Source organism: Helicoverpa zea, chromosome 7 (assembly GCF_022581195.2).
Source record: "Helicoverpa zea isolate HzStark_Cry1AcR chromosome 7, ilHelZeax1.1, whole genome shotgun sequence".
Lineage (NCBI taxonomy): Eukaryota > Metazoa > Arthropoda > Insecta > Lepidoptera > Noctuidae > Helicoverpa > Helicoverpa zea.
Window position 1 is genome coordinate 13319713 of NC_061458.1, and position 27142 is coordinate 13346854.

General features: G+C 38.5%; 1 long non-coding RNA gene and 3 other non-coding genes across 4 annotated transcripts in view; 1 reads left to right on the forward strand and 3 right to left on the reverse strand.

Moving 5' to 3' along the window:
* LOC124631910 overlaps positions 1–27142 on the forward strand; it is a 58922-nt gene that overhangs the window by 8191 nt on the left and 23589 nt on the right. The window lies entirely within an intron of this gene.
* On the reverse strand, positions 15540–15612 carry Trnav-aac. The gene has a single exon. It is a non-coding gene; the product is annotated as a tRNA-Val (tRNA).
* Trnav-aac lies at positions 16211–16283 on the reverse strand. The gene has a single exon. It is a non-coding gene; the product is annotated as a tRNA-Val (tRNA).
* Positions 17615–17687, reverse strand: Trnav-aac. The gene has a single exon. It is a non-coding gene; the product is annotated as a tRNA-Val (tRNA).

Here is a 27142-nt window from a genome sequence, read left to right on the forward strand (position 1 = left end):
TTCCCGGTTCGATCGACATTTGTGTGATGAGCATGCTTGTTGGTCGTGGTCTGGGTGTTATGATATGTATTTATAAATATGTATATATGTAGCTATATGTAGTTTATCAGTTGTGTTAGCACCCATAACACAAGTTAATTAATAACTTAGCGTGGGGCTAACCGACCGTGTGTGAAAAGGTGTCCCGACATTATTTACATTTACATTACATTACATTATCTTCGAACCCTCCCGCGCTATGCGCATACCTTGACAAAACTTAATATCCGTTGGCCTGTGTGGAGCCACTAAGCCAGCAAATTTCGGGATAGTGATAGCTATATCACCTGAGAGCCAAGAGCGCATAATTTCATTGAGAAAACCAAGCTTTCGAATAGTAGTCATCACGGATGATCTGTCAGTGGATAAAATACTTCATTGACACGTCTGCCGAAAGAGCTTAGTACTAAATTCTATTTCAGGGAATATGGTTCACAATTGGAATCAATGATATAATTTGTGACGAGATTCCTAATAAGAATACGTTTTAAAGGCACTGAACTATTCTCCATACCTCAAGCAGAATCAGTCAATTTAATGGACTGACCTCCCAGACTCCTCAGCGCATAGTTGTAGAAACGTTTAATTGCGCGCCCAAGGTCCGGCCGCGATTTATGAGCCGTAGGTGCGACGGCCCGCATTCCCGTCACCCGTTACGTCTGGCCTATTTCTTGAAGGAGCCTACACAGGACAGCTGCCCACGGGTTTTAAGAAGGTATTGGGTCTAAAAGGACATTTTTGAAAATTCATTGACTTTTGTGAAATCATATTTATATAAATTTTTATTAGCTATTCCTTCATCCATTTTTCGTAAGCATTTTTTCCACGTCATACCTATTCACCTATCAAAACACCCAGTCTCTTATGTAATGTTGTAATGTTCATTAAGCAGCACTCCTGCCTACCTCAGGAGACGGCGGCGACATGTCGCGTCGTGTCGCGTCGTGACGCGTCGCCGCCGCAGCCGGGCTACCTCATTAAACTAACTTCGTTTCCAATCTCCGCCCGCGGTGCTGCGTGTTTGAGGTATGACGCGATTGATAGTCGCTGCTACACCACGAACAACTTCTGTGTGTTTTGTGTTATTAATTAGTTTCACCTATACGCTTATGTTTAGGAGTTTAAACTCGTCGCATCTTTAAGTTTTGCACACTTCTAATCACCTGTCTAGTTGGGATTTCGTCTAATCCATAACCGACTATTTCCAGTTAAACAGTATCGGGAATTAAGCTTCCAATAGAGATTCTATTGTTCGTCACTTGTAAAGTCGTTCCAAGCTAGCATGACTTAGGAGTGTAAAAGTTAATGATATCGTCTGCGGCGAGTGTTGGCTGCTGTGACGTAGCGACACAATAAACACGTCCACCAGATCGTTAATCAACGACACCGACTCACCTTCCGAGCTGAGTTACACCGTAACTGAACCTGGTTTAATTGTAGCTTCGCTGAGAGACCTTTGTTTCAAAAATTCAGGTGACAGAAATTGAACTGTAACCTTTCAAATTCATTCGTTGGATTATGATGTGTCAGATATTATATCTGAGCAAGCATGGTCTATCTTCGACGCATCGTCACTTAGCGTCAGGTGAGATGGTCGGATGTTCGCCTGTTGTAAAATAAAATAGCCCAAACTTATGTATTAGGTCATAAACCTGGCTGAAAAAGGTCTGTACCTAAACATCAGAGTGCATCAGTTTAAAGGTTTACGTTAGTCCCAAAAATGTGAAAATTCGTTCAAAGTTAACGGGAAGTTAACAAGGTGCTACCAGCCCATTAGAAACAATGGAATCACCTTGACACAACACGGTTACTTCAGACAACAGGAGCAGTGGGTGACAGGGGGGTGACCCCGAGGGGTGAAGGGGGTGGTAATTAATGATGACGTCACAGTGGCAGGTGCACAATGACTGGAACTGCTCTGGAGGTGACGAGGCAGGTTTTTTATATCTGTGCTGACGTCACGCGCAGTCAAGTGAAAGTTCCGTTGGCTTTATGATGTAGTTAGATGTACGTGTGTATGTCTTGTTCAGTTCAGTTGCTTTGAAAAAGTGGGTTGATGTAATTAGTTGCATCATACGATATTAACTTTTAATTTATTCTATAATGTTTTCAGGTTTTGCAGGCTCTTTCTGTTTGTAGATGATTCACGAACCCATTTACCGTTTATAGCAATAAGTACTTATCTACTTATAAATTTAAATTAATTGCCATTTAACCTCATAAACAAAACAACGGAATCTCAATATCAGCACAATACATTACATCAAAATATGTGTATCGATGTTCCACTGAACAATTTACAACGGACAATAACGTGCGAAACAATGGCGGAATATCCGCATCCGTACATCCGCGGCGGCTACAATCTGGCGGACGCTTTACCTGAAAATCCGCATTAATTCATATTCCGACGCGAAAACAATACGGACAGCGGAAACCTGTCCGCGGTCTCACCAGTGGATTTTACACGCGGATGTACACCTCTAGTCTCATTCAAACATTCTAAAATCCACTGTAAATGCAAAGTTTTAAAGCTGAAATCCCATTGCGAGGAAACCTTGATCGCATTTACTCCAATTCATTCTATAATCAACTTAAACGTGTAAGTGATAAAGTTGAAATCAGTTTGTAGCACAATCACTGGACATCGAGATGAGCTCTCAACCATTTTGAAAATGGAATAGCAATTCTTGTCACCTGCGATTGGTGTGCATTCGAAATACAAGCTTGATTCGATATATTTATGTTCGGTTTTGGGTTGATATACGTTTGTGAAGTGGTGATTGAAAGCTAACACCTGTTATCAAGGGAAGTTCAACCTTAGGGTGTAAGTGATAAGGTTAATTTTGTTATGGAATAGTAACAAGTGGACACTGACAGGTGCAACAGTGTGGAAGGCTCGACAAACGGCTGATTTCGCATACAGTATGGCGGTCCATCCGTTTCCGCAGCGATTATGAGGTGGGGTGTGAATCATGTGTAGATAAACCAACGGCTTAATTGATATTTTTGAACAATGCATTAAAGTGGCAGCTTTCAGCGTTTTATTTATCAGTGTTTCACAAGCGACACGATTTATGATTAAACTGGCGCGAAACATGTCACCCAGGTAATTTATGATGACCTTTTATGAATTGTTTTTTAAATATGATATAATTTATCATCAAAAGTAGGCAAACATGAGTTACTCAACGAGCAATTAACAATACGGCTGTGAGAATAGTTTCAACTACAAAAACTAATAATTCTGGCACTAAATTATCTTTTAAAACGGCGCTAAAATACCAACATTCCTGTAGTCCGAGTGGCAATAGTTCCACTTGCTCGTCATCAGCTAATCCGGCGACAAGACGGCAATTAAATGATTTGTGCCGCCGCCAACGAATTGATCCAGTTAACTGATACTCAGCACTCGCCAGATATAGTGGACCTTTCGGCTCTTTGTTTTGTATTGTAAGGCCTATTAAGCGGACTGGTACTCATTTATTTAAGTACATATTTATAAAATATATTCACATTTAAAATCTTTATGGTACATAGGTAAGATTAGCATTGTTAAATTAGAAAGAGTAGTTAGGCTAATCGAAGGTTCTTTAGGAAGGAAAAATCGCAAAAAATAGTAAATAGTTATCATGATTGATAGACGAATTCTAAAAGTTCAAATATCCTGTGGATTGGGTACCTACTTATTAAATGTCATTTGTTGTTCTGCATATTATTTTTCTTGTACGCTATATCTTTTGATGTACCGGTAATATTCACAATACCTTCACACTATAATATCACAGCAGAGCAGCTTGTCACAACCCATAATTCAAATCATCCATCTCCCACAGCATCTAAGTCAAAACTAATCCCAAAAAATCAACGAACAAAACTGTCGTCTATTCGCGGAGAGGACACGGGTGATTTAGTGCGGCGCGCGCGCAGCTCTAGCGGAAACACAGGCTAATCACGCACAGACACGGATGGGTGTGCAGTGGATACTGGATATTTGTATACTTAGCGAAGCAGTCAATCTCATGTCCGCAGTCGGGAACACGTTCATATTTCTGTGTTACACCAGAGATGGTGACGCGGAAGAATTTTGGGATATGTTATACGGTAACGGCACTATTTCGTATTTGTCTTCTTTTGTGATGGAGTACGGTAAGTTTCAATTAAGGTGACCTTTATAAAAACAACATCTCTGATTTCATTTTTGAAGGTGTCAAAGCTGAAAATGTGAGACCAATACCAGCGATGAAATGAAATAAGTCTGCTTTAACTACTCTGGAATTGTGTTTCTATTAGTTTATTCTGCTTAATTTGCCACTAATTGCCACCTAGTCCGCAACATTCACTGATATTTCTCCCGGCAAACACACCGACAGTAATCAGACGCAAACCCACAAATGTAGTAACTAGTTATTCTGATCGGCGAACCTTTGGCCACCACTGAAATATTAATAGCACGTCACGGGCATAATATATGATAATAGATAGAGCAAATAATCGACCACTTAGCGCCTCGCCGAGGTGAGAGACGAATAAATCATAGCGCTTCCTGGCTGCGCGAGCGCCGCAACTAAGAAATATGTACGTGGCAATTAGGTGGCGGTTTTAATTCTAGATGCAGCTGTAAATTATACACGTATCATGTTAGTATTTCGGTTCAGGTTTTGGGAGGTGAAAAGGGATGATTTATTTTCTTGAAGACTATTAAAAGCTTTTTAAAATAACGTGCTCCAAAATTGAAAATTCAAACTGTACTCATGGAATTTTCACGCAAGACCAAAAAATCACAGTTAATCAGTATTAAGAAGCCATGTAGGTACTCTCAACAATATAAAACCATTGTCTATCCATGCTTGGGTTACTATCTTGGGGGCAGAAGAACATTCGCACCGCACACTGGTCCAACATTAACACAACATAGTCACAGTTAGTCTGTCTGTCGCCAGCCACTCAGTGGTACCGAGTAACAAAACCGCGTAATGGTGCATTAGCGACATCAAGCAGTCATCGAGGACGTTACACGTGCACACTGCTCCTTTGTATGAAGATATCCGACATAAATCTATCACGGATGAAAGGATGTTCGTCATACATTTGTATTGTTATCTCAGATATTATGTTAAGATGTTATGGAAGATAAAATTAGATTTAAGAACTGATTTGCAAGATTGACTAGAAAATTTTAAAGATGAAGAGTTCATCTCTTTTGAGGATGAAATTATATTTTTATCACTGTTATTTACAGTATTACAACTCAAGTGGCAAGTCAGGCGATGCATGTGCAGACATAATCATGCATCAATCTTAACGACTGCCTAAAGTATTACACAAAATGCATTACAAACACATACATAATAATTACAATATAACATATTCTATCAAGTCATCCGTGTTCTGCCCCTATTGGTCTAATTACTCTGGTCACGTGCCTGCGACGGCACTCCGGCAGTGCGCTCTCAGTGACTTATGCGCGTTTCCTTCCGACACCCGCCGCGCCGCGCGACTCCGCCCGCGTTTTTCCTAAATCTTGTCTAGGCATTGCTTTTTTATCTTCAAGAAAATGGTCGCAAAGACTTTTTGTGGCTCAGCAGGTGGCTGCCTTATTTTTTAGTTGTTATTGTTCTGGGTTTGTTTTCTTGTTTGCGCTACTACAGCTTCAATGAATTTTCTGTACTCGAGCAATAAAATTGTATCAAATAGTTATTACCTAAGTGAATCATGAGAATATGGTCTTGTTTATATTGATTTCATAAATAAAATCAGCGTCCCATAGACACTAATAGATGTTCTGTTAATTTATAACGAAGTGCTTTCAACGCTAAATTGATTCTATACCTAAACAAATCATAAAAGCGACCCCTTGAAAGCATCCCGTAAAAGTCACCGATAGACACTATACCAATAGTTCCGCTCTGTCACATCATATTACATGACTTCTCTGCACTATCGATTAGGCCGATTGTGATGACATTCACGACAGAATCGACCCACTGGGCGTAAAAATTATTTTAGAGCCCCACGCGAGTTACGTGTGATTTCATCTCTTATGTGACAATGACGGTGCATTTCGTCATGCATTTGTTATGACACCTCTGATGAATGATGAATCTTATGGTGAAGAGTTTAAGGTAGATAGTTGCTTGCTGTGTAACAAAAGGATGATTTCTATGCGCTTTTTGATGCGAAATCTGAGTGAGATTCGTGGTGTTCATTACGTGTATTGATGGCAATTGCTCAGTGTTTATATATCCCAACAACGGCCAACATAAACCCCCCGGTCTGAGTCTGATATTGTAGAAAACATTGAAGTTAAAGCAATGGAATTTGCAATACTTATAATCACAATTAGCCCCCATCTTAAATACGCCAAATGTCTATAGTGACACGTAATAGTGTAGTTGGCGAGAGGCCGGTAGCGGTCGCGTGCGTCGGACGGAGCGAGACGCGTGTCGTTTCCAACTCGCCGAGTGCTCTGTTTAATCATTGACATATAACTATAGGGACAGGAAATGTCACGAAAAAAACGTGCACACCTACTGTCAGTCTGCAGTAGTAACTAAAATGGCTGCCATTACTAGGGTTGTACCGCTACCGGATTCAACAAATATCGATATTGTATTCTAGTTAGAAGTATGTACGAGTCTTACTGGGTGCATAAAAATAACCGAGTATAAATAATCTCTTCGTCATAGAACTAACTATCACATTAACTTCACTGATACTAATAACCTCAACAACATCAACCAAATGGGAGGAGTCATTTCAGTAGGGTGATACCTTTGAAAAAAAAAAAACAGGCAAAGTAATTATTTATTATTTCAAATAGCCCTATGAAAGTTCTTTCACGACAGACTAGTTGCAGGGTGCCAAAGATTCGGTCCTATGAAGAAGAATCCGCAAGAAACGCCATAAGGAGATACTCTCTTAAAAAAAATACAATAATTTAAAATCGTTTTCAAGCTATTCATGAGAAAGTTATATAATGCAAATGGAGCTAATTATGTATTAATCGATTGTACAAAACAATTTTAGTGCTAAGAAAAAAATATTTATACAATTCGAAACCTATACTCGGTAACTAAGTTCTCAAGCAAATATTGCAACTTGCATTCCGATTTGCTCGTCTGTGCGGAAGCACTGCCGTGCCCGTGGTCGCCGTAGAAGCATTATGTGAAAATAAAAAGGCAAAACATATTATTTTCAATATGTCTTTAAAATCCTGAATTTTATAATACGCCTTTTTAATCAAAATGTTTTTAACTGATGTTTTGTTGAAAATAATACACAACTCTGAGGGCTCAGTGTCTTAGGGACAGTAAGTTCTGATGTTAAAATTTGTAAAAGCAGACTTATTAAGTGGATATTATATCGATACTATTATGACAACTGCACAGCACTATGCCAATATAACATGTTATTGTAAACAACATTTATTTCTAAATATAGGTTTTTATACAGAAATAAACCAAAATATAAGTACTTTCACCATCAATTCATGTTCCCGTAACATATTTTTTATAAAATGTGAATTATTTTATGTAGTTTCTAGCAAAAATAGGTTCCTAACCTGTGTAAAGACAATCCAGCTTGATTTTGGTGCTTCCTAGCACCACACTTCACAATACAACACATAGGCATATTCGTTGATTATTTCACTATTGAAATAGTAAAGTCTTAAAAGTAAACACGAGTGATATTCTATAAAATAGCAAAAATAAGTCACGAAGAGCACCTATTTGACAGCACAACTACCATGACATATATGGCCAGATATGGCACGCACCTACAAACAGGAGGATTTCAAAAGTAAATGTCACCATTTTACGCAATCACAAAAATATTGTTGTCCCTGTTTTCAAATACACTTATCTGCTTAGAAAGAGTGAGACAGAACTATGTTGCATAGTTTGTTTCATATTTATATAACTATAGATACGTCAATATCAAAACGGCGTCTCCTTATAATTCTAAGCTCGATGTGTTTAATTGATAGCCGGCTAGGGGTGCCAGCCCCACGTCGGTGATATGACAGCCGTGAACTGTAGTTTTATGATGGGAAGTAGTCATCAATATAGGTGACTATAGCAAAGTATGTTGGAGAAAATAGCCCGATGGACACCAGCTAAGGCTTACGATTAGTCTACTATATCAATTAAGTGATTTTAATACTATAAACAATAGTACAAAATGGACATATAGAAATCAGAAAAAATCTTCAGAATTACATGCACGTCTCAGTTTCCAAATCATTGAGTGTCAAACTACTTGGTGCCGAATGGAAATGGTCTTGGGGTAAATATAGAGGTGGTGCGAAACTGCGAACTTGTTTTCCAGATATGGAATAATTCATTGAAGAGCTAATTTCAAGGCAAGGCAGTAAAATAAAAATTTCAAGATTTAATAAGTGACACCTTTGCTGCTGTAGTGTATTAATTATCACCAACCTTCACCACCCCTTTCTAAAAACTTCTATGTCCAGTGACGTTTAGCCCCCCCCCCCTATCCTCCCCTCCTCCTCCCCGCACAGTGAGTGAGCAAGTGAAGTGCATGCAGTGGCGCTGACACGCGCATCTGATTCACACACCACTGCCGACCTATGTCTAATCATTGATAAGGACATAGGAACTGGTAGACAGGGCACGAATAGTAGAGAATTAGATGACAATAAGTACTTCAATAAGTCAATTTTTAACCAGTAAAGACAAAATCTGTACGAAATAATGTTTCATAAATCTTGGGGTCGGCGCAATATGTCATTCTTTTCCATTTTCCCCTGTCACTCGTTATACTGACACTGAAATAATGTTTCATAAGTAAATAACCAAATTAGGTATGTTCAAGATTTAAGTATATACTTTATGTACCGAAGTGAAAATTTACAATTGTCTTCAAGTTTTGGTCTATTTGCACACTATCAAAGTTAATATTGTAAACGCGATGGTATGAGAGATAGGCTCATATCATATTAGATCTCTTCTCAATGTTTTTCAATTCTCATCACTAATATAAACAACCAACTTTAATCTGACTCTGACTTTCTGACGAACAAGTACACAAGTAAGTCTCGCAGAACACGTAACAAAGTTGTGCCGTGTCTACGAGTTGCCGGGTCTGCGGCGGCCACCGCCGGACACGGGCCGTGTCACCGACAGCGCACGACTTTCCGACTGGAAACTGTCCGCTGCGGCCGACAACTGAAGCCCAACCATCTAGACATGATTCTTCCTACACTTCATTAAGATTCAAATGTCATAGACCGTGCAGAAGTTTTGGTTAATTGTTCATTTTGGAACCAATGGTGGATTGTGATACAAATTCAGCTGCATGTGGTTAGGAAAACTTGTGTAACCACTCCAGATGATCTAAAAAAATATCAAAAGAAATATTACCTACATAGGTACGCATTGTCAATTTGGTTAAAATTACCCCAAAAATCCTCTTTATCTTCTCCTCAGAACTCGAAAACGCAAATCTCCTTCAAAGCATCTCCTTTAAAAACACCATAAGAGTAGGTTGAAGCATCATTGGAGGCCAATCTGCTCCCCTTCGGGCACTTGCATACAATTACTTAATTTGCCACTTTATCCAAGAGACTCTCACGTCGGAGGTAGCTCCGCGAGATAATGCTACACTCTGCCGCAATCATTTTATTTAACGCCGCGACAATTTCAAATGAAAATTAGAATTTGAGTGGAGTTGCGAACTGGGGACTGTTTGTAATAAGGGAGGAAAATAAGAATCTGTATTACTATATAATACAGATTCTTTTTGAAGATCAAAGCTGATTAAGTAACTAGGTGTGTCTAAAAGAAGGGCAGACAATTGTTTTAAATTATTATCATTCTATCGCTCGACTTGCCAAAATAAGACGAGTATTGACTAAAGCTTAACTTTACAGCCAAAAAGAAACGATTCCCATCGCTATAAGCAACAAGGTCGCTCACTGATTACTGCGCCCTAATCCGAAAGTTTAGCGCAAATACATGTTATATATTCAAAGTGCTCGCGTGATGGTGACACTCGTCGTGATTACCACATGCACAGTTATGGTGGCTGCTATTTATGGGGTATTTATATAATTCGGAGCTCGGCACCGGATCGTCGAGTGCGAGGGACGTGCACGGCCTACTACAGACCTCTTTACGTCTGCCAAGGCCTAGCGGGACTGCGCTGCTCAATATTACTGAAATACGCTTATTTATTAGCCTGTTTGTTTTGCTATGGTAATCTTGAGCGAAGATATGGACGGTATTGGCTGATTAAAACTGCTAGCGAGCACGTGTAAGATTTTTTTCCATGTTGCTCATATTACTACTGATGAGTTACGATGCGATATTATCTAAGTACATAAAGTACGTAACATAATATCATGTTCTACATGGTTATATCTACATTTTGATTACTTACAATTTGCCAGTCATAGACAAAATGTCATGTAATTTTGCTGTCCAGTAAATACAAAACATTTTGTGCTGAACCTTAAGTCGGGAAAGCATGTCTTATAATTCCAAATTCTTTGCTCATTACTTTTCCCAATTAGAAAAAAAAGATTATAAGAACTTCCTCTCTTTTCACGTTGGGATGATATCATACTAGAGATATTTAGGCCAAAGCTAGTGAAGTGCCTGCACCGCGTTATTGAGGTTTCGTTCCGTGAATTCCGGCGGATAAACGTAATGAATATGATCAGATCTCAGGATACTTAGCAGCAATATCAAGAAACTGAGTCAGAATGTTAATGATAATTTCGATTCATAAGTATAGGCCTGTGCCCAGCAGTGGGACGATAAAAAGGCTGTAACAGAAGTATCATATTCAATTTAAAACAAATCTAAAACACAAAGTTAACTATTTTTTTTTTCCAAATAAAATAGAAATAAAAGATTTCGCGATAAAATTCTATCAATGAACGCTTGAAATCAAATTGCAGTTCAATTTGTTTTCATACAATACTAACAGCCAAGAAGTTAGTAAGTGCAACATGTCACTTATCTCGCCACACTTTTAATTCCCCTTCACGAAGTCCTGGCGTCTTGCCAGCACCATCCACCTGCGAGACCCTCACTATCTATGATTATTCAAATCCTTTTAGATTCCTACGCAAACATCTATATGCAAATGGTGACAAACAACCGAGCGTTTACAAACGCACAATATACTTTTATGGTTCAGGAAAAGCCGAATCTTTGCCACTTTACCTTTATCGATGAAAATTGGAATATTCAACTTTATTTCTAAGGTCATAGGGGTTTGTACGATGGGGTTGTTGAGTTGGTTTTCCATGGTGCGTTCAAGATATTGTTTCACGTGTTTTATGAGGTGGGCTAAGATTTCACGGCGCTTTTGTCAGGGGCATTTTTGAGTGTTCCCTTTTCGTTGTATAGATGTTTATTCGTGAGGGGGAGTTATGTCCGATTGAGTGTAATTCATGTCTAGTGTTTGCTACAAATGAAGCAGGTTGGATTTGATGTTTGGAGCACGTTCGGATGAGGAAAGAGGGAGCACTGATTTTGCTGTTTGTTTTAATTAAATTGAAATATCGATGACAAGACGAGTTTGTTAATAGCCATCATCAGTTTGTTAAATAGAAAATTATTCCACATTTCTAAAATAAAAATAGTGTTACAAAAATTAGTAGACAGACCGAAAAAGAGATATACGTAAGTAAAATGTTAAACCCAAAAAAATATAGCATAGAAAAGCAAAGTTTCCGAACACAAAGGGTATAAAAAGACACTTTGAAATGAAAACAGCACAAATGCAGGACAGTCGATGTTTACCTACGAACGTGAAACAGTTATGACAACCTTATGTAATGACATTGGTATTTTTTCCCTCGTGTTTACATTGACAACATCCATTAGACGGCCCCACTGGTCAGCTCCTGGCGCCCAACGTGGGACACGGACAACCAATTGCTCCAAAATGTTGTGCGTGGGATGCTCAAAGTTTGACATTTCTTTTTAACTGTCAACTTTTATGTGGACTTTTATAATTATTCACTTAAACTTTGAATGTGTTTCTTTCTTAAGAGATACTTTAATTAACTTAGCGTTGTTTTACCTGACAGTATGTATGACAACTTGACGAATCTAGTTAAAAGCTATAACTTTGTTTATTATAAAGACCTCCTAAAGATGTCACTGAATGCGTTCTTGGAGATTGGATATTTTCCACAAATTCCTGGTTCGGACACAATAACACCAAAAAAAAGTTTGACAACCACACCCCAACTCCTTGGTCCATCGCAAATTTCCCTGGCAAGAAATAACGCAAAATAAACAAAGTGTTATTGTAGCTTATTTTCATAACTTAATAGGCGGAGCGATAACCCCGGACAGACGGACGGCACTATTGTTTATAGCATATACCACTATTATGCACAATACGAAATATTTAAGGGTTGTTGGATATGCCTGATATAGTCCCCAAAATCTCCCTTCTATCTGTAAATGGAAATTTCTCGAACGGGAAACTAAAGATTCTAGCTATTTCTCTTACATTGAGACCACATTACTGCCTTTTCAAAATATTGTAGTTTAAAAAAAATACCAAGTTCATATCCACCCTCACACCTCGGATTCTTCCACAGCCGTTTTAACCGCCCAATTCTGGCGATACCTCACTCGCGGTACTTACTACGTCATAATCTGTGATTTAGCGCGCCGGTCGCCATACACCGCGATTACTTGCCTCGTGATTATTGCGTCTATCTACCTGACTGTCATATTGGGTGCGAAGAGGCTCTCTTAGAGTAACGACAAATGAATTGTAGCTTTGCAAGAGAAGTATCATCGCTTCTAACTTGATGTGATGCCTTTGAAAATCATATCTGAGTAGGCGTGGTAAAAATAAAAGGTGGGTAAAATATTGGTGTGAATGTAGTCATGGGTATGTGATTTTTTATATTTTAGCCCATTGAGGTAGATGTGCCCACAACTGTGTGTACTTATATCCATCTAATTCTTAGCTTGTATTATTTAGCTAGGGAGACGCAGTTCTACCAGATACTTTGCTCTCGAAGATAATCTTGGGCAGGGCTCCTATTATTACCATTCCAAAATTCCAATTTCAAATGAATCGTCAACACACTTAACTCCAACGAAAAAAAGTACACAAGATACTTTTATTGAGGCCTTTAAGGTGGATGAATATAAAGTGGATTTATACGGATTATGTGGGGATGGTCTTCTGGCGGGGGGCTGGGGGTGCAGGGGGGGGGGTAGGTCGTTCGGGAGGTGGATATACAGCCTTAATCTTTGCGAGCGCCGTGAGCCTCGGAATTGAATTGGTTCTTATATGTAAATTGTCGCGTGCGAGTAAATAAATAAACGGATACGTGATTTAAAAGTATTCGCAGTCGGATAAGCTAGGTGGAGACGTTTTTGTACAAATAGCTTCTTCAAACTATTAGGGGATTCGGCGACGATGATTGCAAGGATTACAGAATAAATTTTATTTTTTTCGGTGTTCAACTTTTGCAATTCAAATAGTGCGAAGTTTTAAGTAAATTAGAATGCTTAGTTGCAGATTTCATATCTTACGCTTTGAAACTTTAATAGTTTTTCTGCGAATGTCATTTACATTCCGTTTCTTATCTATTGATCTTTAAGAGCAAATAAAATAAATGGCTTTCATATTCTCACTGATAGAAATAAATTTTCATTTTGATATCTTTCTGTCTGATGATCAGTTCTGTCAGAATGTACATCTCGCACCTCAGGCACCGTCACATTAGCAGTCATAAAATATAACATTAATAGTAATAAAGCAGCAATAACAAATATATCTTGAATAGCTAATAGTCGTCATAATGCGCTATTAAGGCGCGGCGCACACTTGCGCATACATTACACGCGAACCATTCCGATGCCGAATGTTATTTACGAGCTCTCTTTTATGTAATGATACGTTCAATAGGTATTTATTGTCATTTTTTTATATTGCAGTATTTTTCCTTGTTATGGTCAAAAACTTGTAAGTGACCTTCATTGGCTGAAGTTGATCAAGAAATTATTACCTATGTCTGTTTCCAATGACGATTATGCTTACATAGTGAAGGCATCGTGAAATAGTTTCTCCTTGTTTTGAATTAAACCTATGAGAAAATTGGCTTCAACTGAATTTAATCCCTTTAAAAACGCTAAAACGTTGCAACAATTTCGCTGGCTATTCAGCAAATCGTTCACCTTCAGTGCCGCTATAACTTGGCACAATAATTTTTCAATTTATTTCATAGTATTTTTATCGTGGCGTAAAGTCGCTACGGTTATATCCCCGAATATCCGCGTGGTAATGTAGGTGAGTGTACTTACGTTGCGTTTAAGATTTAAATAGTAAGAGAATTTACAGCAATTAATAGCAATACCTGTGAATAATATTATTCCTAAGTAATGAGAAAGTTTAAAACAATTTATAATATATTTACTTAATCGTTATCCCTAAAATAAGTCCAGACAGTGTTCCATACATAACCTACCTACGTACTTATATTTCAGCTTTTGTCTTATGTAATTACAACATATGGTCTGTACATTACTTTAGCGTAAATAGTAGGTATACAGTAGAGTAGCCCAAATCCAACGTTATCTCGTGTATAGTAGCGGTTGTCAATAAAATACTTAAAACGTTTATGACTGTTGATAACGCGTGTACACGTTTATCTTCTACTAGCAATAAAATATTTGTGATAGATTTACGACTTTCCCGAGGTAAAACATTACAGTTTGTGGCATATTTCAGTGTCAATACAACTACGATAAAAAACTAAATGTTTGCCAAAATTTCCAAACGAGGTGGGGTTTTTAACATGATTTTTATGTGAATTAGCGCCATTTTAATTAAGAAATACCTATGTAACAATATTATAAAACATTCGGCGGCAAAAAAAAAATCTCGTCAAAAAAAAATATACATTTTTCAGAGCCTACTTGTAAAACTAATATTGATGAAATATTGGGGTTTTAAGAAGAAAATAAACGCAATTATTCACAATAAAAAAATACTCTTCTTTGTATCCATACCTTCAAAACCACTCGTCACTTCCTTAATGAAGATATTTACGTTCCCCCACCCCCTCCACTAAAGCTGCCTTCACACTGGGCACTTCGGCACTTTTATAAGCAATTGTTGAGGCCTTAATATTCAATTAGATGTAATTACTGCGATGAGGACTGATGTCTCGCAGATTAACGACGCTACACATTATTCATTACCGTAATGGACAATGTTATGGCTGGCTGTAACTTTTTTACAGTGGCCAAGTGTGTAAGCCGCTTTATTGGTTCGCTGTGTGACTTAATTGTAGGATATGATAAAATTGTGGATTTGTTTTTAAGTTCTATAGTAGGTATATCCCCACATATCATTGCCACAAAGATAGACCGTGAGTCAAATACGTATGCAGGCTTTATGCGGCGAATGAGGCGCCAAAAAGAGATATACCTTTAAATACAATTCGCTTTGTGACTTAACTGTAACATGGTTTTAGTTGTCAAAAACTATGTTTCCGCCCGGGATCGAACCGGGGGCCTTCTGCGTGTTAGGCAGATGTGATAACCGCTACACCACGGAAACCTGACAGTCAAAGCAAAAACAACACGCCTACTCAAACAAAAGTGAAAGTTAATCAAATGGTCACTTGTGAATGTAGTGCACACGACCTTGTTACATAGTGATTAGCAGACAATCTCTAAAGAACTGGTCTACTCACAAAAAGCCACAGGCATTAATGTTAAACACTCAATCCAATAAAAGCATGTATTATTGCTATGCCGGCTAAGTAGGTGCCTATGCGTTAACACCTCATGTAGCAAACAATGGTTTTACGGTGGATTTCTATAATCTATCCGTTGCTTTGCGATTAGAATATAGACATTAGCTCCATGTTAAGTACGTCGTAAAACAACTAATAAATAGATTATAGAAATTCGCACATAGCTTGCCTTTTGAGCTTTGCTGGGGAGTTTGTTCCACTACTTCTTCTTCCCAGCAAAAACACATAGGAAGTGGTGAAGGGCGGGCGTTTTGGGGACTGTCTTTTGTAAATTTGACGTTCAAAAAGTGCTGATTTTCAGCCTACTTTGTATAAATGACTTTTGATTCTGATTTGATTTTGAGCTTGTTCATGAGATCTACGGGAGTTAGTATTGATAAAATAAATACTAAAAAACTATGTTTCCGCCCGGGATCGAACCGGGGGCCTTCTGCGTGTTAGGCAGATGTGATAACCGCTACACCACGGAAACTTGAAGCTAATGCTTTTAAATTAGAGGCATAATAAAATGGGTATAATTTAGGCGATCACCAAAAATATTTGTAAGACTCTAAGCTGAGGCACCAAATAAAATAAACAACTCCAAAAAAAATAAAATAACATCAGAAAAATCGCAAATCTCGCACAAATATTATTTTTGGTTCCCAAAATGGATTAATGGTCACCAAATTCTATCCAACTAAAAGATTAATATTACTACCAAAATCAAAGTTAGTGATGAAAACGAATCGCTGCAAAACCGACTCCACGTAGTCTTGTCTGCCCTACCCCTAGAGTGCAATTCAAAACCGCGTAGGCGCAGAGGGGCGAGGCGGCCTGCGAGCTGAGGCGCAGGTAGTTTTTAAGGCTCGCCGCCGCGGCTGAGGCTGGCCGGCAAGCCGAAGCTGCGGTGGTGAGCGTGAAAACCATCTGCGACGATAAGCTCGCATGGGACCGCCGGAGCCCCGCAGTGCCGGAGCCGTGACAGAAGCCATGCTTGCTGCATGTTGCGTGCTTACATTTTACTACTGAGTTACACACAAATTCATATAACAATAAATAAGCGACGTACGTTTGGGAACCCCAGTATATTAATTGGTATTTGGGAAATATTCTAGCGATCGTTAGCTTTTTTAGTCTAACAAAAATGACCAAATTAGGAGTCATGGTATTACATAATTGGTAACATCTAAGTAGTGACAATATATAATATTTGGTCTAAAGTGTATTTTAAAGGCGTCCATATATTTTTTTAGTAGTCAATAATACGAAAAAATGGTTTTACCTAATAATATTTTTGGAAACGTTATTTGGTGACCATTTATCCATTTTGGTAACCGTTTAGAAATTTTTTGGTAGTAAAATAGGTACTTTTTTGGGTGGTGTTTAAACACAAGCCTAATAAAATCCCGAAGTGAAAGTTGAACATTAGCATGTAACCTTACAAGCATAAATTATCTATTTTGTCTCATAATTCTTCCGCAGAAGTTAAGAACAAGCAAAGGCCAGCTATATTATGTACATTCATGATTTTCGTCATTTGGATCCATAAAATAAAAGTGCGTGGCAGGTAAAACCTTGGTTAAAGGTTGTTGCCTGTTACTATTTGCCCCGGCCGTGGTTTGCACTTTCGCAAGCACGCATTGTGGCATCAATAATACACGCCTAGGATTCTTTGAAAATAAGTTGGTACTTAATATAGTTATATAACACGGAATTTGAAGAGGCTATGTAGCTAAAAAATGTGCATGGTAATGTAATTTTTTCTACTGAAATAAGATAGCTCTGATTCAGGTCGTCATTAGTAGAAATGGTAAAAAGCTATGTTTCCGCCCGGGATCGAACCGGGGACCTTCTGCGTGTTAGGCAGATGTGATAACCGCTACACCACGGAAACTATGAGAGAGCTGATTGAATGTAACAACTATTGCAAATATTTACCACAAAGTCAAGATTATAGCGGTCAAAATGTTATCATTGTTTATTTTATTGCACCTGTGATAATAGATTAGTCGATTTTTTAAACCGACTTTATTTTCAAATAATTATTTTTATCGGGAGACAGTAGACTTATTGATAAATAACAAACTACATTACCGTGGTCTGTCTTGGCATACAACAGTTTTGAAAATGGTTGTAATTAACGCAATTTTAGAATGCTGCCAAAATCCAATATCATATAGCTACGAAAGAATATATAAGCCGCCTATATTAGGTAACTTCACAACAATCCCATTTCGACCAAACAGCTGCTAAGCCCATAGACTATGCATTCCACCTCCACCTGCAGCATATGATTCTTTATTAACTAACAGACAATTATCCAAAAGAAGCGAAACCACCAGCTTCCATCCAACTAACCACCAGTATCATTGACAAAGACTTAAACTAGTGTTAAGCACACATCAGCACACTACAATAATCGCATTACTAATTAACTATCGGTTACAAGGCACGGCAGATAGACCCGCCACCGGTACCAGGCACGTTAGGCTTACACTAACATTAGCAGCCGGATTAATTATCGCACATTACACCTCCATTGAGGACAACTGGATTACACACTATCATATTATACACGGAGTAGCAGATCGCTGTTTGAATGAGGAATATTCAATTGCTAAGTAGGTATTAGTTTAAACTATAGATGACAAACTTAACCAAAAGATCAATGAGGTAACTACCTCATAGATGGTAGAGGACGTTAACCGAAAAAAATAGAAAACAGGAAAGACTTTTCAAAGATTAATGTGACAATATGTAAATGCTTTAATATAGAAACCCAGAGGATATGTCATTGGGTGTAGCTAAAATATTGCAGGTAATCAATATAGAGGTAAAAGGTAGACTTCCCACAACAAGAGTCGTGATCAATCCATCAAAGCTAATTCAACCTCAAACTCGCTAACTCGATCACACGGCATCGATGGTATCGATTATAGCAATGGCGATGTATCGAGTCGATATCGCCATGGTCTTAGACTAACGTCGTTAGTTGCCCGAGTTATACCGATCTTGTTAGCGTCTGTGATGCTTGTAAACAATCGAGTTATACTGTATGGAGTTTCATGTGGTGGTGTGGGTAACGGAGAAGACCACCTTATAATCCCTTCGTTGAAGAAATCAATGTTAATATGCCTAAAGAAATGTATAACAGAGAAGAAGTCAGTTAAAATATTTTTCTCCTTTCCTGCTGAGGATATCAAAACTTTTCTCTTTGTTTGAAAACTCCTTCAGTTCATCTGAACAACTTACAGTTTCCTTACTATTTCAAACAGAATTGCAAGCACAACATTTCAATATAAAGTCATTACTGAAGGCATGATTCTATTTCAGTTTTGTATTCCCTCTGAGCGCAGAACACAAGTAATTCGGTCGTCACAAAGACCTGCGGTGAACAAAGATAACGATGTTTTGAATGCCACTCAACTCATTACGTGCCGATATCTTTCCTCAGGAAGCGCTTCACCTAGACTTTACTCAGGACCTAACTCTGAAAACTACTTCACACAAAACTCAACCCTGTTCACGAATGACAAGGTTCAAAATCTATCGCCAATGATTTCACAATAGCACTAAGTACCTAATGAGCGTACACCAGCCGCCGTGAATAGGAAACGTCTTAATATAGAGTAGTGCGCTCCAATCCAAACATTGTCAGTTTGTTATAAGGTCGAGTTTGGCTTGCAAGGAGAGTGTAGTCGGTAATACAAGGTGGTATAGTGTAAAGGAGGGATTGTACAAGCGTAATTAGTCATTAGTGCGACAGCGCAGTGGGCAGGAAGAGGCCGCGATTGATCGGACGTGAGAAAGTGGCTTACGTGAGCCAATCACGGGCTATTTGTACAGCTAATGTCGGTTGTAGTGAGGTTTCCGACACTAATGTCGGCTATCTTGGCTCAGGAGTGCTGCACTACGTGGATAAATAGTTTTCACACGATCTTTGTTTAATCTATTATGAGTATTATCTGTTGTTTCTCAGAAATTGAAACACATTGTTACAATCGAACCAACGTAATGAGCTGTTTCAGAATCTCAATAGAGTAGATCTAATTAATTTAAATGAACACCACAATCTGTTTTTCTAATATCCATTCCTTCACTTCTTTTAATTGCGGAAGATAAAATAAAATTGAGATTTGAACACCCCAACGAGACTAATATCCGACCAATCCTATTACATTAAAAGCAATCGTCAAAAGAAAATAAATGATTAATTAGTTCGTAAAATAACGATCATTAACGTAATCATATTGGAGGGACGGAGAGGGCAGAATATGGAGGGAATAAAAAGTTCTTTATTGATATAGCTCACTTCGACAAATTGATACTTTGGCTTCTTAGCATGTGCAGACGCTGCTGCGATACGGAGATTTTATAGTGTGGCTGAGGGAAGATGGGCATTTCCTGAATATTTTATTACGAGGGTCCATCACTCAAATAAACTAGGTTTGTTTGCGGCTCATGAAATAAAAATATATAAACTCATACAATTTCTCATAGGGATCAGCGAGTTATGAAGACACCTTCAAATTGGAACATGTTGTCACAATTTTATGCAATAGTAATACGAATGAAACCAGTTCATAAACTAAAGTACTCAATTCCAAATCTTCATAACTATTCAATATCAAAGTGTGACATAACATCAACATTTCTTTCTACGACAGCAATCTAATCAACCATAACTGGACCCCGTAAATGGGCCGTTTAGCACAAAAACAGTCATAAGCCCACCTCTGGCCCTCTCAAGTCGCGAACTGCCATAAACGTTGTCGTAAAAACAAATCAATCAGCAGTAGGAAGTTACCTCCGCAATATCATAGCGCCCTGGTACTACGCCGGCCAGGAGTGTCGTAAATGAACCGATTAACTCAGCTCGTTACGACAACTTCGATATTATTTGTGTTTTTCTTCCATTCCTTGGTATGGAAGTTTAGTGATGTTTTGCAAAGGTGTATACGTCCTGCGTTACTTACGTCATGTGATCGTAATTTTGCCTTCATATTAAATGTTCTTAGGTTGCTTAATGAATATGAGGCGCAAGTTTGGCTTCACTGAAAACAGATGGACAAATACTGAGTTTTTGAATGGAAACAAAGCTTTTCAAAACAAGTGCATTGTTGAACCTGCTAAAAGTGTTGATGTCCGACAAATATAATGTTATTTGGTGCGTTTTGGCATCAGCTACCGGCCAGGAAAACATCGGCCATCAATATGCCGCGTCACGTAGCCGCTGAGTTTTTTGCGACCCCTGTAGCTTGCCCAGGGTTGATACTCATACGTAGAGTGCTTAGATTTCAACTGGCTAATCCTTATAATCTGTTGAATTATCCCCTGATGGTCTAATGCACGATGTAGTGGTAAAATACGAAACTCTGGAATGAGTTAATGTTTTCTTCTGTTGATGTAAGCCAGAAGAATTAAAATAAGCGTCAACGTCTTTTTAGTTTTTAAGTTAGTATAACATAATGATTGATGCAAGCTTTTTCTATGGAAGAAAGTCTACGCTATCAAAACTCCATAAAGTTCATAACTAGCGTAGTGTGTCAGCCCTGCTCTAGGTGTAGTACACAGGGTGTGCAGATAATCCGTATTGATAACTATCGCGTGTCGTTTGTCCATCTGTGTGTCAGTTCCGTTGCACGGCGGGGGATTAGGGGAACACACTCATAGATTTTCCACGAAGGAATTTATAGCGGAAAAACACTTCATAAATATTTTTTGTAACATAAACAACAGGATTTAAAGATTTCCCGGTCGGTAATCATCGTGAAAGAAAATTCTCATAAACCACTTCTTCTACTCAAACCATAAGATTGAATATAGCAAATCTTTTCCAGCTTTTCTGATACTAGTAAAATGGGTCTCCTGATCATAATGATTTCTTCAAACAATTCCTGCATCAATACCACCAAAAATTGACAATGACTGGTTTCAATAAACAATACCATTACCTTTATGTCACCTCCCAAAACATCAAACTCCGTGCCTATTACGTATTACGTACCCAGCAACTCCTAATACGAGCAGTATAATACACAAAATTTCAATAAGACATTAGAGTTAGCGAAGTAACGGTTAGTTATCCGAACAGTATTCTCCCGCGAGCCGTTTGAGTTTCTTAGCGCGGTAACTCAATTACTCGGGACAGGTCGCCGCGATATATATGCGTTCTGGTTATGAATGCCGTAAGTTATGAGAGCTAGCGAGTGTGAAGGTGAAAGACGTTGAACTTGTTTGTGGGTATATAATGTTATATTCTCGACAAAATTATACAGTTTGTAGTACATAAAAGGGTACTTACAAGGCGAGCTACATGAATAAAACCACTCTAAGTTGATGTGTTCATTGAATAAAGTCTTTGAAAGGGCCAAGTTTTTAACAAGTATTTTAAGGTTATGCCAGCGTGCAGGATTGTCTTCTTAGCAACCAGATTCGGGCAGAAGTTCTTTTCAATTATAATTATTCCTATTTTATTTTTTAAATGAATCTTAAATAAACAGTGTCGTGTCAACTTGTACCGTCGTCGTCCGCGGGGCGGGCGGTCGGCATAACTCATAGGCTCGCACCTCGCACGCCGTTAACTTACAAACTTTGATATACGGCCCCCGCCCCACCTGAAACATAGCCCAACTCACGACACACTTACACTATATTATAATATCATTTATTGTTGTCACAACTGTTCAGTTCTATTTTCTCTTAAATCATTTGTATCTTGAATATCGAAACCCTTTTCTAATCAGATAATAAGTCTATCAAACCTCATTCTTCTCATAACGTTTTCTTTGCCTCAATAAGCTGCAATAGTTCCAATTTAATTTCTAGCAAAAGAATAAATTTAGTTAAAGTTTAGTTCAAAAACTCATAATAAAATGTTCATGAAAGTACTTATTATTATTGATATCTCCCCAAATTCAAGAATGTCAAACTATCGCAAGTTGCAGCAAGTTTCCCGTGCCGCTGAACAACTCAGGTCCCACGGAGTAGTCGCGAGGTGAGGGGGGCTAATGATGCTTTATGACCTGATATATTATCATAATTAACGCTCTGGGCTTCGGGGACTCACTTAAAGGTTATTATTGAAGGTGAGTTTGCATATGTTCAGTTCGTACAGCTATGTTTGCATTGTGTTAGATCTCCATTGAAAATATAATTACCAAACACACCGACTCTGTAGGAAAATTATTTTCCTAACTTCCTGGCAGTTTAGAAAAGCGTTTCCCAGAAAGTGGTAGTTACGTAAAGCAAATTCCAATAAGCGCTACCGTTATCTCGCCACCTCCCAACATGGCCGCTCAAAATTAAAAATAAATGACTCAGAAAAATACACGACACAGTCCATGATTTGATTAAATTAAGGGGAAAATACCTCAGCGCTCCTTCGGGGAAACAGCGGCTGACTCTCCACTGCTTTGTTATTATTAAAAGCTTTTTTGTTGATGTTAAAGGACTTCATTTTGTAAATACGTCGATTTGCATGAATTTACTTTGTGCCGCTTCAATGGAGCTCACAAATATTTGAATAATGTCCACCAATTGCTGTGTGACGCCCAGTGCGGCCTAGTGCGGCCCGGTGCGGCCCAGTTAACGCGACGAATTAAGCTTTGTTTTTAGGTGCGTAAATTGAAACAGTATAATTTTATGCATTTAATATAATACTCACGGCGGGCTGACCACAACAACTTATTATGTACCTATATGCAGAAAATTATATCAATGTGGTCAGACCATGTTATTAGTTTTATAACAATGAGTATTTATTTGTTAATTATTAATTGTTTTCCGACGAATTGCACGTTTAAAATTTCATTTCCAGTAAAAGGTTATTATTAATCATCAACTTTTACCATATGTACATCATTTTTGATTACGTGTTACAGCACGACGTAATACAAGTGAATAATCCACAACTAATGATTATTCATAAACACATAAATTGTAACAGAGGGTAGTCCATTACACGCGTAGATCCCAAAACGATAATTCTTACGACACCAAACTACACATATGGCGGACAATTTAAACTTAAATCGCGATAACCCGAAACTGCTGGGCGGCAATAAAACTTAGCCGCTAACGGTTAATTAGAGACAGTGTCCGATAGATGCACGATTTATAACACAATTTGAGGCAAGACTCGGGACGACTGGTCACACTATCGGATCGGATGACTGATAAAGGAGTGTGGTCACCCTCGCCCGAGGCGCTCTATTGCTCCCCGGAGAACACTTTCTTGCTGGACAATGCTGCCTAATAAAGCTATGGAGATGGTGTTTTACTTTATTGTGGCTTCATAAATTAGCGATCATGTTACAATATGCCGTGAACATCAGCTTACTGAAGTACATACAGCTACACATAAATATGATCTCGAATCCTTACATGGTTAACTACAGAAATGCAAAGACTACAAAGACCCAAAATATTCTAGTTACTTTGCTACTATGTATGATACTCAAGTTACTAGGTAATTCAGTTTTCCATCATGTCACTAATTCAGTCCGTATGGGGGTTGGTAGACCGAAAGTTAACACTGTTCGGCAAAATTATTCCACGGACGATCCTAAAAATATAAACCATCTCAAACGGTTCCTCTGTTTGCTGATTACAGAAGCATGTAGGACAATCGTGTATCGTCGCCGGATCGTATTGCTATTCGTAAGTATAACGTATAAATCTTCGCGATCGGATCGCAACACGCCGCGGCCGGGTCCCGGCGACCGCAGCCCGCAGGCTACGGGTTGAGTTTCAAGGAAATCTTCCAAATTAGCCTAAAACTAAAGCAAGGAAATCGAGTCTTTGGGAAATCTGGGGTTTTCTCAATCCTGTTACAGCCTTTTTTTTATCGTCCCACTGCTGGGCACAGGCCTCCTCTCACACGGAGAAGGATTGAGCGTTAATCACCACGCTTGCTCAATGTAAAGCATAAATTAGTAAACGATTATGCAGGGACAATACATGTCACTTGAAAGTAAACTAATGCGAAACGCTCTTTTTGAATCATAACATAAGGATCCATTTGTCTATTTCAGTCAATAAGTAGTAAGTGGTAAGTGAAATAAGTTAAGAACAGAGAGGTGACTTAACCTCCCGCAGCGCCGTCTGTCCACACATCCCGGCACCTTATCCGATACTTAATACACTTGTTAAATTTAATTACACCATAAAACTATGGCGTGCATTCTTACCGACAACACTAACAAAGTAAAATAGGCCTTATAGCGACACCATATGGTTGAAGTTACAATGTGTAGTGTCCACATCCTCTGTGCACTAAGTAAACTAATGATTGTGTCGTTGTGAATCAGGTCAAACGCACGAAATTGGAAAGTTTCAAGTTTTAATACTTCAGGATATTTTATGGTCTTCACGTTTGTTTGGGGTTCCGTAGACTGCATCTGCTCTTTAATAGATTTATAGTTTAAGCCAGAAATAGGTAATGATTCCTACTTTAGGCTCTATATCAGACGCTGCTGTAACGATACGCATTAAATGTAGGCGTTGTTTATTTTTTACTGATCAATTCACTATATCACAAAAGTATCTCTTACAAAATATTCCCAAAAGTGATCCCCATTCATGAAGTTTTGTTGACCAAGAATGTTGACTGGATCCTGCAGAACCATCAGCGAGTAAGACAAGTGACATCACTCACACCAGCGTGTGTCATCATCAATGGGCTCTGTGACGGCGCGTGATTTACTGCCAAAGAGTATTAAACTTTACAGTTAATTGCTTCCGCGCCGATGTAGTCGTAAACCCGAGCAAACATGAGGCCAATGTTAAAGAGTGCACTTTTTCTATCAACAACTGTGTCAAAGCTGGACGTTTGTTTTGAGATTGTAAAATCATCAGTTTTATGGAGGTATAAGTGATAATTGCCAGTAACACAAGCCAAAAAATTGCAGCTGTAAATATCATTCAAAAATAGCTATAAAAGTCGTCCATTTCATATCTGAAATAAGTCCTAAATATGTCAAGATTCAAAGGCACTAAAAGTCATATAAACGAGGTAAAAGCAGGCAATTAGGCCCTTAAGATGCTAGCCCCTTGAGCACTGACTGATAACGCCCTTAACGCCCTGAGCTGACCCTAATGGAGCGAATATGGCCTGTCATTATACCTATTTAAGGTAATTATACCGTGTGATTATGGCAATCTGATAGAAGGGTATGTGTAAGTCATATAAATGTTCCTTGGTATGTACTTGAAAAAGTTTAATCAATTTTCTCATAATAATATAAGTATTTATCAATAAACTTACAAACAATACGTAGAAACAAGAGCACGCCATTTTGTAGTTATTTCTTTAAATCAGTCTGTAAATATATGTAGGTATTTAAAATATACAAAGGATCCCCTCACGGCTCCTCGCGACTTGAGTGCAGTAAACCAATGTTCAGTACTCCCCAAGTTTTTAATCTTTTAAGCAATGGAGTCGACCCGACGCGAACCACTTACAACAAGATTATCTCACTACATTTAACTGAACACCGTTATTTTATTCGTGCAATCATTTTTTTGACGGAAGTAAGCTGGCGAGGTGGCTCGAGGGACGTAAATCAGGAGGAATTGCTCAAAGATATCAGAAGAATTAAATTACCTTTCTGTACCAACAATTAATCTTCTTTGTGTGCAACTGGTTTGTATAAGAATCGTCTCAGCATCAATCTTCCTAATTAAAGTTATTCTTGATTGCGATCTGCATTGAATGCTCCACTTACAATAATTCTTAGAACAATCGTCAACCCTTTACCTATCGGAGCAGTCGCAGAGCAGTAAATTAAAGCGAAGCCGGGTGCGGTCGCAGTATCGGTCGCTCAAAAAACTGGCGATCGCCAAAAGCAAGTTAAATGAGGTCTCCGAACAAACGGCAAGATCAGTGCGCGGATTATCTGTGCCGCCTCCGACTTAATTAAACATGAAATTCAATTAATAGAGAACGCGGCGAGTTATCGCGTAAGGAATAAAGGGATCCCTTCCTCCTAATTAAAATGTATTGCCTTATTTAACTCATTTTCCACTTACAATGACATCGCGCGACCGACTCGAACTTTTTAATCTTGGTCGCGTCTTACTTCGCCTTAAGTATAACAGGTCTGCATCAAGAATTCAACCCTAAAAATCATGACATAAGGTTGAAATTGTGGTGCGGTGTAAATGCTGAAGAAAATTCCGTGTAGTCAGGTCTCGGGAAGACGGCAGCGCGGGTACGGCTGGGAGTCACAAAGAGGTATTTGCGGCGGACTTAAGGCTGAACATTAGTTTTTAAGGGTCTTATTTTGTTGTGCGCTATTAAACCGGCGCGGAGTCTTTGATAGAATTAGCCGGGCCAATAAAATTAAT